This window comes from Mytilus californianus, unplaced genomic scaffold (genome assembly GCF_021869535.1).
Source record: "Mytilus californianus isolate M0D057914Y unplaced genomic scaffold, xbMytCali1.0.p SCAF_8, whole genome shotgun sequence".
NCBI classification, from domain to species: domain Eukaryota; kingdom Metazoa; phylum Mollusca; class Bivalvia; order Mytilida; family Mytilidae; genus Mytilus; species Mytilus californianus.
This window is the reverse complement of record NW_026262734.1, coordinates 8,204,067-8,218,718: the sequence shown is the minus strand read 5'-3', so window position 1 is coordinate 8,218,718 and position 14,652 is coordinate 8,204,067. Positions and strand designations below refer to the sequence as shown.

At 29.7% G+C, this 14,652-nt stretch overlaps 1 long non-coding RNA gene across 1 annotated transcript; it reads left to right on the top strand.

Annotated features, from left to right (window-relative positions):
• Positions 1-637: 637 nt before the first annotated feature.
• Positions 638-6,060, top strand: LOC127713029 (uncharacterized). Its single transcript, XR_007987380.1, has 3 exons — positions 638-714; positions 3,899-3,978; positions 5,581-6,060. It is a non-coding gene; the product is annotated as an uncharacterized LOC127713029 (long non-coding RNA).
• Positions 6,061-14,652: the final 8,592 nt, after the last annotated feature.

Below are 14,652 nucleotides of genomic sequence, written 5' to 3'. Positions count from 1 at the left end.
ATAGTCAATTGAGACAGCCACACCACTTTTCAGTCAACCCGTGACGGTGAACACAAAACTTATGTGAAAAAAGTATAACAAACCGAACTCCAAGACAAAGTCAAAAGGGGAAGTCCAGAAAAACTGAAAAAATCAAATCAACGGAACAAGTGAAAAACAACTCACATATTCCTGACTTGGTACAGGCATTTCCCGAGGAAAAGGATGGGTTGAACCTGGTTTATAGCTAGCTCAACCTCCCGTTTGTGAGGCAGGTGTTTATACTTTCGTTATATTAACAAATTGGATGAGCAACCTAAACAAACGTAATGGGTTAATGTGACAATAATTTAGATAAAGCAGCCCAGTGATTTTAATATCATTTCTTTCTTCTTTTTTTAATAATTATTCAGTTTATTGCACAATTGGTTGTTAACAAATACCCTAAAAGGTACAACTATCCCAAATAGGTTTATCCCTGTGTGTGAATTATCAAATGAACCAAGGGATTCACAAGATAAACTTATTATAAGTTTCAAAAGTGGTTAATAGAATATTACAATCGATATAGTTTACAAATTCTGCATAGCGACAAATCTGGAAAACATACGTTCTCTCTGTTTACGTTTTTCTACTTATTTTAAATGTATATCACGTGGTATAGATGTTTATTATGTATCTCGAACACGTGTATTTTATTCATTCTTGTGTGTTGGAATATTCTTAACTTATTTGGTAAGTTTTTAATTTAATGAAATAACTGTTTTGTTTTCTTTAACGATAACTTGTACACGCTACAGAATACTAAAACTTGAAGCATTATGAGTATATAGATATAAGAAGTTGTGGTATGGGTGCCAATGAGACAACTCTCCATCCAAGTCAAAATTTATAAAAGTAAACCATTATAGGTCACAGTACGGTCTTTAACACGGAGCCTTGGCTCACACCGAACATATATCAATCATTGATGACATTCTGATGGTAAGTTAACATGATAAAAAAACATGGATAAAGAATGAGTTTTTGTTGATACTTTGTATAAAGTTTTGCCAATCGTTTCGTGTAAACAGAGAAACAGTATACATAAAACATAAATGAGAAACATAGTGTTGCTCTACGAGTATAATGTCTTAACTTTCACATAAACAGAGACACACACATATACCTACACAAAAACATGGTCTACAAAACTTGCACACTCACACTCCCTGTCACACAACTACAGTACCATGAGTACTTGCACACCTCTCCTATTGAAATACATTGCGGTTAATTAGATATATTTAAATGTATCTTTCAAAAATTTACTACATTTTCTTTCTACGAGTATACTATTTTCATACCATTCTAAGAATTCTAATTTAAAAACACTATATACATCTATCTACTTGTGTTTGAAATTTGATGCATAATTACTTTTGTAAACAGCAAATAAAACAATTGTTAACAACACATTAATATCAAAATATGAACTGTCATGAATTTTGAATCCAAGTATTAAATTTTGCATTGATAAAATTCGTGTACCTATTTTTATCTTATCAAGTAGTAACCCAACTTTAATCCAAAATTCTTGTAAAAATTCACACTCTTTAAAAAAATGATCATAATTTTCTACTTGGTGACATATATGACATTGATTATCCTTCATTATTTTCCATTGATAAAGCAGTTGCTTACATGGTAATATATAATTGATCAATTTCCACCTAAACATTTTTAGTTTGTTATCATTTAACTGGTGAAATGTAAAGTTTAATATATCATGTATATGATTTGAAGAATTTAGATTGAATATTTTATCAATTTTATGAAGCCAATAGGTGTGTCACTTTCTATACCTTTGATATAATTACATATATCTTTAGCTTTTAATTTTATTAATGCAAATTGATTTGGCTTTATTTTTTGCTTCTAAGTAAAGATTTCTGTCTATTTGAACTTTAGTTGAAATTGATTGATTTGATTCTAACATCATTTTCCATTCCTTTTTGATTGCAGATTTTAGTTTAGAAAGTTCTGCTATCCAGTTTGATTTTTCTTTCAATTTATATAAGATTACTTTTTGGGAGATAATATATATTTTCAGGGTTCATGTTAAATAGAGCGAAGTTAGCTCCAAATTTGTTAAAGTAATATAAAGGTATAACCTTCAAATTTGAAAATTCTTCTGTTGTTAACCTTTTAAACCAAGATATATGAATTGATGTTATATAACTATCTATATCAATCTATTTTAAACCTCCTTCCTGATAATCATTACATAGAGTAGATTTCTTGATTTTCTCATTTTTGTTTTGCCATATATAGTTAAATATTAGTTTTTTAAATTGTGTCAGAAAGTCTCTCGATAAATTGGTTACTGATGCTAAAAAGGTTATGTTTGGTATAATTAATGTGTTTATTACTGTTATTCGCCCAATCATTGTAAGCTTTCTTTTCTTCCAATTTGAAATTGCTTTTTCTGACTTCCTCAAAATATTTTCTGTGTTCAATTTATTGCATTCAACTTTATTAGTTCCAAAATATACACCTAAACTTTTGATGGGGCTTTTATTCCAACTTATGTTTTCATATTTATCTTTAGAATGTTTTAATTTACCTAGCCATATTCCTTCAGTTTTTGATTTATTAAGTTTAAGACCAGAAAGAGTTCCAAATTCTTCAATTAAATTTAATGCCAGGCTTATTTCTTGTTTTGATTTAAGAAAAAGTGTAGTATCATCTGCAAGCTGTGAGATTTTAAGACTGTGTGTTTTAGAATCAAGTTTGATTTGAAATCCTTTAATACCTGTATCTTGTCTTATTCTACATGCCAAAATCTCTACAGCTATAACAAAAATAATCAAACTCAAGGGACACCCTTGTCTAATACCACGAAAGATGCTAAAGGTTTCAGAAATCCACCCATTATTGAGCATACAACCTTTGCCACCATTATATAAAGTTTTAACCCATTTAATAAACGAATGCGGGAGACCAAATTTTGAAAGAGCTTCATACATAAATGACCATTCTAACGAATCAAAAGCTTTTGAAAAATCTATAAATAATAAAGCACCATCTATATTAAAAGTTTCAGAGTAATCTATGATATCTTGAATTTGTCGGATATTGAAACCAATGTACCTATTTTTTACATATCCATTCTGATCACTATTTATTATTTTCGATAAAACAGGTTTTAACCGTTGGGCTAAAGTATAGGCTATTAATTTGCATTGGTGTCTACATTTAGTAAAGTTATAGGTTTATAATTGTCTAGGGATAGTGGGTCATTTTGTTTGTACAATAAAGATACTATTCCTTTTTTTTTGTAATGTTGTTAATTCTTCTTTCTCATAACACTTATTGAAAACTTCTACAGCTAGTTCTTTTATATTATCGCAGAATGCGCGATAGACTTCAACACTTAGACCATCTATACCTGGTGATTTGTTTAGCTTCAAATTAAAAATGGCTTCTGTGCATTCTTCTATTGAGATGTTGCCGCCTAGAGAGCTTTTCTCGTTATCAGTTAATTTATGATCTATTTTTGTTTCTTCAACATATTGCTTAATAATATTAACATCTGGATTTGTACTTTTATATAAATTTTCATAGTAACATTTTTCTTAATTTAAAATTTCTGATGGCTCTGTTATGATTTTGTCTTGCTTATCTTTCAATGCCGAAATATTTGTTTTTGTTTGTCTTGAATTTTCTACACCTAAAAAGAATTTTGTGTTTTTTTCCCCATCTTCTAACCATTTGACTCTGGATCTTACTTGTGCACCTTTAACTTCATTTTTATAAAGATTTTCTAGATTTTTAAAATTTTTTTCTATTTCATCTTTAGTTTCTTTTGAAGGATTAATTTTATTATTTAATCTTTGTAAGTTCATTTCTAAATCTTTTATTTTCTTTTTCTTTTCAGATGACTTGTATTTACAATACATTACAGTTATGTCACTTACTTCAGATTTGAAGATATCCCAAATATCTCTAGAATCTCTGGTGAGTGCCTTTTCTTTATATTTCAAAATAAGGTTGTTTATATGGTTTTTATAATTATCATCTATTAAAATACTATTATTTATTTTAAAGAAACCTCTTCCTCTGCCATGGGGATTTTGTCTTATTTTTAACGAAATGGCTTGGTGATCAGTATGTGATATCATAGCAGGTCTTATATCAGAATTGATTACTTGTTATATTCGTATTGTTTTTCCTTCTCCATGTAAATTGAATTTTGTTTGGATTTATTTCCCTCCATATATCTATTAATTTGTTTTTTTTTAATGAGCTGTTTAAGACTATTTACTGGTTTGTAGTATTTATGAAAGCTATTTGATTTCCTATCTATCTTTAATAGGGTTTCATTCATGTCCCCTCCTAAAATTAAGATACCTAAGCGATTATTTTCTATGATGTTATTTACGCTTTTCAAAAATTTATTTCTGTTAGTATGAATGTTGGGGGCATATACATTTATTAAGGTAAAAATGTTATCGTTAACTTCAATGTTGATCAAATCAATTCTCCCATCATTATCTTTAACTTCATTTGTTAGTTTATAATTTAAACTGTCTTTAATAATTATTGAAACGCCTCTGGATTGGGAACTTCCATAGCTATGAAAAAATTTACCTTTTACTTTACTATTAATAATATGTTCATTTTTCTCTATTAGATGGGATTCTTGTATAAATAATATATTACATTTTTGATGTTTATTCCACAAATATAATCTCTCTCTTTCCTCATTCTGTCCTTAACCTTGACAGTTTAAGGATATAATATGTATATTGTCACTCATTGTTTTTACCTAGGAACTGTTCACTTTTATACATTAAATGTAACTGTACAATTATGGTACTCATAATTAGTGTAATAACCCACCCAATAGTACATATTAATGAGAGTATTATTAGAACAACCTGCCTTATTACATTCTTTACATGTTTGTATATACACAAGGTTAAATGCACTGTTAACTTCTTTTTTTCAAAGACACAATATAGTAATAAAAATATCATTATAAAGAAGGATAGTTGTAAGAAATGACCATTATAACAATGTAACATAAAACAAAATAACAGATTTGATTATGCTAACCACTTTCGAGCTAAATTTTGTTTGTTTACATATCAATACTATGTATCTAATATAAGAATAACAAAGCTTAAGTGTATTTAAATATACAAATATATCATTCAAATAACTATACACTTTTCCAATAATCAGGATAGACGCTATCATGATTCTCATCGATCTCTGAATTGTTTTATCGAGTAATCTATTTTTAGATTCAGTGAAAACCGAGAAATTTGTTGATTTTTGGAATAGGGTCTGCATGAATATAACTGTAGTTATAATGTTTTTAGTAAGGTATGTCACATGTATGACGATACTGCAAATTAAAAAGAGAAAATAATTTTGAACATTTAAATATAGTTGCAGATATTTTGTGTTTGACAGATGATACATGTTTACACTGACAACTACATTGATTGACCTACTTAAATAGTTGTTTATTGATGTGTGCGTTTGATATAAACTATATTGTAAAAGAACAAACAAATAACTTTTATTTACATATGTTTCAATTCTTTTCAGGTATATTAGAGTGGCAATCACCATGGATGTGGAAGTAGCTTGAACAAAAAATACATGAACTATATAGAAGGAACTAATTTTAAGTTTTTGGGTACCTAAGGCAATAGTGGTGTTTTTAATATGCCAATCTTTGAAATTGATACTAATTGTGTCCAGGTGAACTGATTGAGATAATGTACATGTATATGGCCGATCTTGTTCAGTTTTAAAGTTATTCTGGTACATGTATGTGAGGAATTGAGACATTTATTAACATAGATTTTATATTTCAAGGAAGTGATTTCATCAACTAAGTGATGTGGAACGCAGCTACAATTAATCAATTTACCAATCATACTGGAACCATTCAGATTTGGATTTACACGTGTTTTGAATTGATTCTTGGTTAATCAAAAGATGATAATAACTTTCAATGGATCAACTATTTGATCATGTTCATTTGTTTTCATGATAATCAAAATAAAATATTTCATTTCAACATTTAATATATTTTTCCTTACAGAGTGTATACAATCTAATATTATTGTATCACACAATGAATTATTTTTTTCACATATTTCAGTTAAGATAAAAATATAACTAACATATATACATATGCACAAAAATTGTGCATTGAAAAACACACTACTGTACATTAAATTTAACTAGGTCACTGGTTAGGGATTTGTCGTCTGTTTTGTCGGCTCTACTACTCGTTTATGTAATTCATCGGTCGGTGTTGTTGCTTGCCTTTTCCCAGTTGATTGGCTTGGAGTTTTAGGATCTCTAAAGTTCATATAGTGATCCATGGGTCGAGAAGCTGACTTGGGCAGATTTTTGTTTGTTTGATTTATTTTTGTTTGATTTTTTTTTATTTGTCTTTTTGTCTTTTTTGTTTGTCTGCTCATTTTTCGTAGTAATTTGTTTACGTTCATTTGAGACTACTAATTGTTGTTCATCATCTTCGCTATCATCATTTGAATCATCACTACTTTGACTTGCAGGTTGCTTATCTTTAGTTTCATCATGAACGTTATCAACGTTAGCAGCTTCAGGTATACTATCAGGAACATTCGAATCACCATTCTGATCTTGATCTGCTGCTGGATCGTCCATCGGTTGTTGACATTCTTTGGCTTTATGATCTGATTTGCCACAGGAGTTGCACATCCAGTCATTGTCACAGGTCTCCTGTTTATGTCCCGTCTTCTTCTATCATGTCGTTCTTCTTCATAACTTTGCGGAATTAGTTTAAAATCTCTCTATTTCCCCTATGAATTTATTGAACATCTTCACCGTGACATTAATGTAAAAAGATAAGGTTTTGCGTAGAAATTTGTTTAAAATTTTTATCGAACAATAGCATAATTACCCAGACCATTCCTAATGATAATTTTATACACACTCTTTCGAACAGACGACTGATTTGATGTTTGAATAGTCTTGGTTTATTTTATTTCATATTGTTAAACTAGTAATATACTAATTAATGAACATTTAATAATTTTAAGTCTGTTATTCATGTTTTGATTTTTTTGAAAATACTGCGATATTAACTACACAAATTCATCGGTAAAACCCAAATCCACAAACATATGTACACGTGGAGAAAAGTATGTATATACAGTAGTTTCTTTCACGATTTTACCTTAGAAATATTTCTAAGTGTGATAACATCATTTACACATTTAATCATAAATTCAAAATTTATGATACAAAACATATAACATTGTCATGATGGTAGCACTTCACAAACTATTAAAGATAAACTTAAATCACATTAATTCATTTATGTCACATTGACAATCTTAAATTTAACAGAAGTATTACACATATGACAACGGAATCGATTTTACAATTAAAATCAGAATAAACGATAAAACATAAATAATGCCACTGCCGTAAAAGAATATCATGTCAATGTGACTTACCTTGCATAATTTTTTCAAATTTTCTCTGATATAATAAATCACTTATCATGAATAATGTATGTGCAAATCATCTTATCTTGTTTTATCTGTGCTGTCTACATTTGGTCCTTTAAACACGAGACTGAAAGAAGTCTTATGTACCCATTGATTCACCTATAATTATTTAAGACAAGTTGGACATGGTAAGACACACATATTCACGTGCCATACCTGAAAATGCAGAATTTGTCAAGATTATCCTCTTATAAAATTTTTAAGTCATCAGTCAAAAGGGAAAACGTTTTCGCTGTCTTTTTTAATCAAAAACATTTCCTAAATGAAAACGTAACCTGAATAAAACATTGTAAAAGAAGTCGGAAAGAACATTAAATTCAACAGAAGGTGCCCTCTAACTCTAGAAACTAAACCGCTAAGGTATGACCACTTTCAATCATCAAGAATGCTTTTCTACTTGTAATTAAACACTGTCTTTAGAGCAAACCAAAGTGGTTAGAACACTGATAAACTAAATCACAGGTCTGGATTGGATCTTTTTTGTGAACAAAACAGATGATATCTACTATAGATTTGAATGCATCTGTTTTAGTAAAAATTATAGTTGAAATGAAAGAAAGCGAAGAATCCTATTTTGTATTAAGTGAAGTTATTGTAAGATATGTTATTTGGCTTTAAATTCTTTTTGTTCGAATTAATTTTCAAAAACAGCATTAAATTCTTACATCAACACATCTTTGAATTAAAACATATATATATAAAGTTGAATTTTGCATTATGTAGATATTATAAACAAACTCATCATAGATACCAGGACTAAATTTTGTATATACGCCAGACGCGCGTTTCGTCTACAAAAGACTCATCAGTGACGCTCGAATCCAAAAAAGTTAAAAAGGCCAAATAAAGTACGATGTTGAAGAGCATTGAGGACCACAATTTCTAAAAGTTTTGTCAAATACAGCTAAGGTAATATATTCCTGAGGTAGAAAAGCCTTAGTATTTCAAAAATTCAAAAGTTTTGTAAATAGTTAATTTATAAATATGACCATATCAATGATAATTCATGTCAGCACAGAAGTGCTGACTACGGGCTTGTGGTACCCTTGGGGAATTAAAACGTTTACAAAGCTTATTATGGAAGTAAAAAAATCAACCAATTTAACTGGTTACCGTTATTTAATACTAAAACTGATTTGTGTTTTTTTCAAAAAATAGATTAATGTATATATTACTAAATATGTACAGTTATGTAAATTCATGATTAGAATCCTGTCGATACTGTTAATCTATATTTTGGCATTGCACAATGACATGCGTTTCTCAGACTGTTTTTGACGTCTTTATACTAAATCCCTTGGATGTGTACTGATTGATATTTTAGTCTGGTAAAACATTTTTATTTATTAGCTGTTGTTATCTTAGAAGAAGCCTTAAGTATCTGCGAGTAATCATTTATCGGTGATATGTGTCTTTTTTGTTTTAGTGGCTTTTGGATTTCGTACCGATCTTATGAGTTAAACCAATTGTAACATATTTTGTACGTTTTGTGCTTATGTTGTGCTACCATCGTCCAAGGTTAAGAGAGGGTTGAAAGCTCATGAACATATCTAGCTCCGCCACATTCTCTGTGTGCTTATCACAAGTCAGGAGCCTGAAGCACAGTGGTTGTCGCTGTTTCACATTTGTCATGTCGGGACCTTTTGTAGCCGAGTATGCGATATGAGTTTTGCTCATTTTGGAAGGTCATACGTGGCCTTTAACGGCTAAATGTCACTTCATTTAAATCTGGTGGATAGTTTTCTCATTGGCAATCATACCACATCTCCTTATTTTATATTATACATTGACTGAAAACATATAACTTCAGTACACGATTTGTTTCAGCGAATAAAAGATCAGTATCTGTATAAATTGGACACCAATAAATATATCTATAAGTGCTTGTGGTGATTGTATATATTTTCGTTTCACTATTTTCAATTTGATATGGATACTGTTTTGTGACTGATTGTGATGCTCATTTACCTGAAAATCCCCTACAAAGGTTACATTGTTATATGTACTACTTTAACAGATCATTACCCAAGGTTTAATCACTTTAATCATGTTAATTGTTATACTTATGAAAATATTTTTTCTAGTTTTCAATTAAATCATAAATTTTGACACGAACATGTTTAGGACCTTTTAAATATTTTTTTTTCGATACCAAAGCATGAATATAATAACTGAAATATATCAACATGGGTAAATAGCTCTGCACCATATCAGATGCTTTACATAGTCAATTTATATAATAAAGTAATTTAAAAGTATAACAAAAATACCGAACTTCAATTCAAATTCAAAAAGGGGAAGTCCAAAAAAAAAAAAAAAATGATAAAATCAATCGCTATCAATCAACAGAACAAGTGAAAAACAACTGCCATATTCCTGACTTGTTACAAGCGGCATTTCTGGCAAAAAATGTAGGTAAAACCTAGTTTCATAGCTAACTTAAACTCTTTATGACAGTTATTTAAAGTTCTGTTATATTGACAGAATTAATTATTTTTAGAATAAATAGCATAAAGATTTCAAAATGAGTTCTCTTCCACTTAATGTTTGCTTTTATGCCGAACTGCATATTCGCGTTATTCATGTTATTGTAGAGTCATTTTTATCAGAAATTTAATTGAAAACTGCCTTCTTCACGAGTAAAGTCTCAAGTTGTCACAATGTATAGACGATGCATGATACACACTGATTTGCAAAACATTAAAGATTTTTTATTTTAATTAATATACTGAATGTTATATTGTTTTTATCCATAATCAACCCAAGTTTTTGGTGGGGTTTGTGTTGCTCAGTCTTTAGTTTTCTATGTTGTGTTTTGTTTATTATTGTCTGTCTGTTTGTCTTTTTCTTTTTAGCCATGGCGTCGTCAGTTTATTTTCAACTACTGAGTTTGAATGTCCCTTTGGTATCTTTGGCTTCTCTCCATTTCCAGTAGTTTTTTTTAAATTCCTTTACAAATTTAACTTATACAATTTTTTTAATCTTGTATATGCTGTTTTTGGTTATGACGCTGTCAATATATTATGTATTTGGCCAATTAAACCATTGGTCTCGAGTTATCCAGGTAAATGTCTATCCGGAAAAAATCATCTCTTACCCTGAAATTGGTTTCATATGTTTAATAGTTAATATTGATTTGTTTTCAAAAATTCATTCAAGTATATTTTATTATATGTGTTTGACAACTGTAAATTATTGTTAAATCCATTTGCGATACACGTAAAAATTCAATATCTTATCAATATTGGGACGATAATTTATGTCAGACGTACCTGAGGAAGGTGAATCCAAATCATCTTTCCCAGCGCTGGATGTGGTGTAATACAAAAAGTAAAATAACAAAAAATCCGAACTCTCAGGAGAATTCAAAACTAGAAAGTTACATCATCTAATAGAATATTCCGTCTTGAAATAATTTTAAAATGACATTTATCTGAATTTAAAATCTTTTTAAGTAGCTGTTACTTGATTTTACCAGTACATGAATAACATCAAAGTTTTCATGGCTTTGTTACGTTTGCCTTCTTTATAATTCCCTTTGAAAAAATAATTTGTTCAAGCAAAATCCATCATGAATTTATAACGTCATTATCGAAATCCATAAAAACTTGAAAATTATAAAGGATACTTTTCATACTTTTAACATTATTTTCTGTCATACATTACATCATTATCAACCAATCAATTTTAAGATGCTGTATGATATAAAAGTATTACAAAAATACCGAACTCCAAGGCAAATTTAAAAAAAGTCCATAAAAACTGACAAAAGCAAACGCTGTCAATCAGCAAGTGAAAAATAACTATACATTGTTATACAAAGATGTTTTAGGATTGAAATATTCAATTATTTTGTGAGGTAATGTATTATTTTAATAACGTACATATTTTATAGGATGGCTATATTCAGTTTAGTAGTCTACCATTATAGTTATAACATCCTTTTGTACATAAAATTTGTGCAAAACATTAATTAAGATGTAATTGTTACATAAATTATTTTTAAAACATCACAAATAGTACTTTCTTATGAAGTAATTTACCAATCATAGGTTACAATGGACTTCAAGATAACAAGTTCATAATAATATAAATATCATTAGGTATATTATTCATGTTTTGAATGAAGATTTGTCTTCTTTTCAAACTTCGTTCAATTTTCTTGCCAGACTTTGATGTTTCTATTTTTATCACAACAACTTATATTATCAAGGTACCAGTAGAAAGGTGTTTTGGTTCTGACATGAATCAAAAGATTCTGCTATATAGACGATGTTCTCTCACTAAATGATTTTGAACGCATCTATCCCATAGAACTTGATATAAAGGATTAAACTGACAGTTAATTCTGTCTCATATCTTGACTTACATCTAGAAATTGACAAAGAAAGGCCGGTTGAAAACAAAACTTTATAAAAAAAGGAGATGATTTTAGCTTCCTAGTTGTGAACTTTCCATTTTTATGTCGCAAAATTCCAGAAGCACCTGCATACGAAGTATACATCTCCCAGTTGATACGATATTCCAGGGCTTGCATTTCCTATCATGATTTCCTTTATAGATTGTTGCTGCTCACAAGGAAGCTATTTAACCAAGCGATGAAGTTAAAATCGTCCCTTCGTTTACTTTACGGACGTCATCGCGAGTTGGTTGACCGTTATGGAATATCTGTTCCACAGATGACAACAGATATGTTTTAACTATCATTACTACAACCCCGTCCCTTTTTTCTCCGAATTAAACCTACCGAATTAGACTTATCACCGGTTTTTTTCTAATATGAGTATCACAACGGGTGCAACATGCGGATCAGGATCTGCTTACCCTTCCATGACAACTGAGATCACCCCCAGTTTTTGATAGGGATTGTGTTGCTCATTATTTAGTTTTTTATGTTGTGTTTTGAATATTATTGCCTGCTGTTTGTCTTTTTCTTATTTTCATTTTTAACTAATGAGTTTGAATGTTCATTTGGTATCTTTCGCTTTTCTCCATTTCCAGTAGTTCTTTTGAAATTCCCTTACAACTTTAACTTAGACAATTTGTTTACTCTTGTATATGCTGTTTTCGGTTATGAGGCTGTCAATATCTTTTTGTGTGTTTGGTTAATCTAACCTTTGGTTTCGAATATCCAAGTTAATGTTTTTCCGGAAAAAAATCGCCTCTAACTGTGACGTCGGGTTCATATGTTTATTAGTTAATATTTATGTTTATTTTTAAAGTTTCATTCAAGTATATTTTTGTGCTTCTTTGTTAAATATTTGTTTGTTTTGAGATTGTGACACAGTGATGACTGCTGTATCCATATTTTGACAATGTTACCTAGTATGTCTGTTTTGTTAAAGCATCGTTGTAAATATGATGGAATTTGATGCGACTGTCATACAAGTGAGAGGTTTAGCGCCATAAAACTAGGTTCAATCTACCATTTTCTACATTTGAAAATGCCTGTACCAAGTCATGAATATGACAGTTGTTGTCCATTCGTTTGATGTGTTTCATCATTTGATTTTCCTATTTGATTAGGGACTTTCCGTTTTGAATTTTCCTCGGAGTTTAGTAATTTTGTGATTTTACTTTTTATTATAAGTGTTTGACAACTGTTAAGAAGTCGTAAACCCATTCTCGTTACACGTAAAAATGCAATATCGTATTAATATTGGGACGAAACTTTATGTCAAACAAATGGCAAATTCAAATTTCAAATGAAATGAAAACATCTGTCATATTCATGACTTGGTACAGGCATTTAATGTAGTTTTAAAATAATTCAAAAAAGGATATATACGTAACAGAAAAATATATTTCCAACGGTACAAGATCTCACAATTCAAGTTAAGTACCTATTGTAGAATTGAAAACTGCAGTGAATGCACATTTAAAAAGCCACTTTAAAACCCTCAATTACAGAATGATAATCTTACTTTGAAACGCCACAGTTTTTCTACTCCCATGCGAACGTAGAGTTTCAATAACAAAACATTCATTGCATTTTTATTAAATTTAAAATGTCAAACCTTAAAGCCATACCTGTTGGTTTCTATGAAAGTAGTGATTGTGAAAACATACCCCAATTAACGGACTTAAATATTCAAAATGCTGTATTTATTCAGAAATTTCTGTTTTTATTAACATCTCTGTGTTTGTTAATAAACCCCAAGTTAAAAGTTTGCAGGTCTGTCGTAAAATGATCCCTACTAGTCTATATATATATATATATATATATATATAAATTATGATTATAAATTGAAGTCAGCATTGTCGCCGACTATACAGTATGGGTTTCCTCATAGTTGAAGGCCGTATTGTTGCCTATAATTGCTAACATCCCCTTCATTTGAACTTTAGTGGACAGTTGTCTTATTGGCAATCAAAACAATTCTCTTAATTTTTTTACTTTAAAAAAATATTATATGATAGAAAAATTCCTACTTTTATATTGAGTATGAATACAACTAAAATACCTTTCTTAGATTCTCCGTTACTAATTCTGATAATGATTACGAAACTTAGGTTTAAACTCTCTCATGCAAAGTTATAGGAGTTGGATTTTGATCTTTGTTTTTGCTGTTTTTGTTTTTCATAAAGAGCCCAAGTATTCATGTATTTCAACATCCTTGGCTTTTCAAAATTTGGTTACAGCGTTCATAATGAAAGTGTACCCAGTGGAGATCATTTAAGACACTAAGATTTTATAATTATTATAATAATGTGGATTTGGACATTCTCTTTAGTAAAAAAATAGAGCGGTGTGGTATGATTGCCAATGGGACGACTATCAAACATAGATCTAGTACAGCGGATTTCGGAGGAATGCTTTAGACGAAGGTGGACCCTGGGGGATGCTGGTGGTCTACTAGTTCTTTAACGGTTATGATCAGCTCAGTAATTGGTAATTGACTATTGACATGATTTATAACATTCATTTTTTATATTATCTGGTCATCAATTAAGGTTTTCGTCTCGTTTCTTTGGTTGAAAACATTTGATTTTGTCAGTTTTTATAAATTTACCCTTTTTATAATTTACCTTAAAGCTCTGTATTTTTTTGGATGCACCACATTTATAAAGTATTTCTGTCATTTCATGAGTGTGTTGGCACGATAAG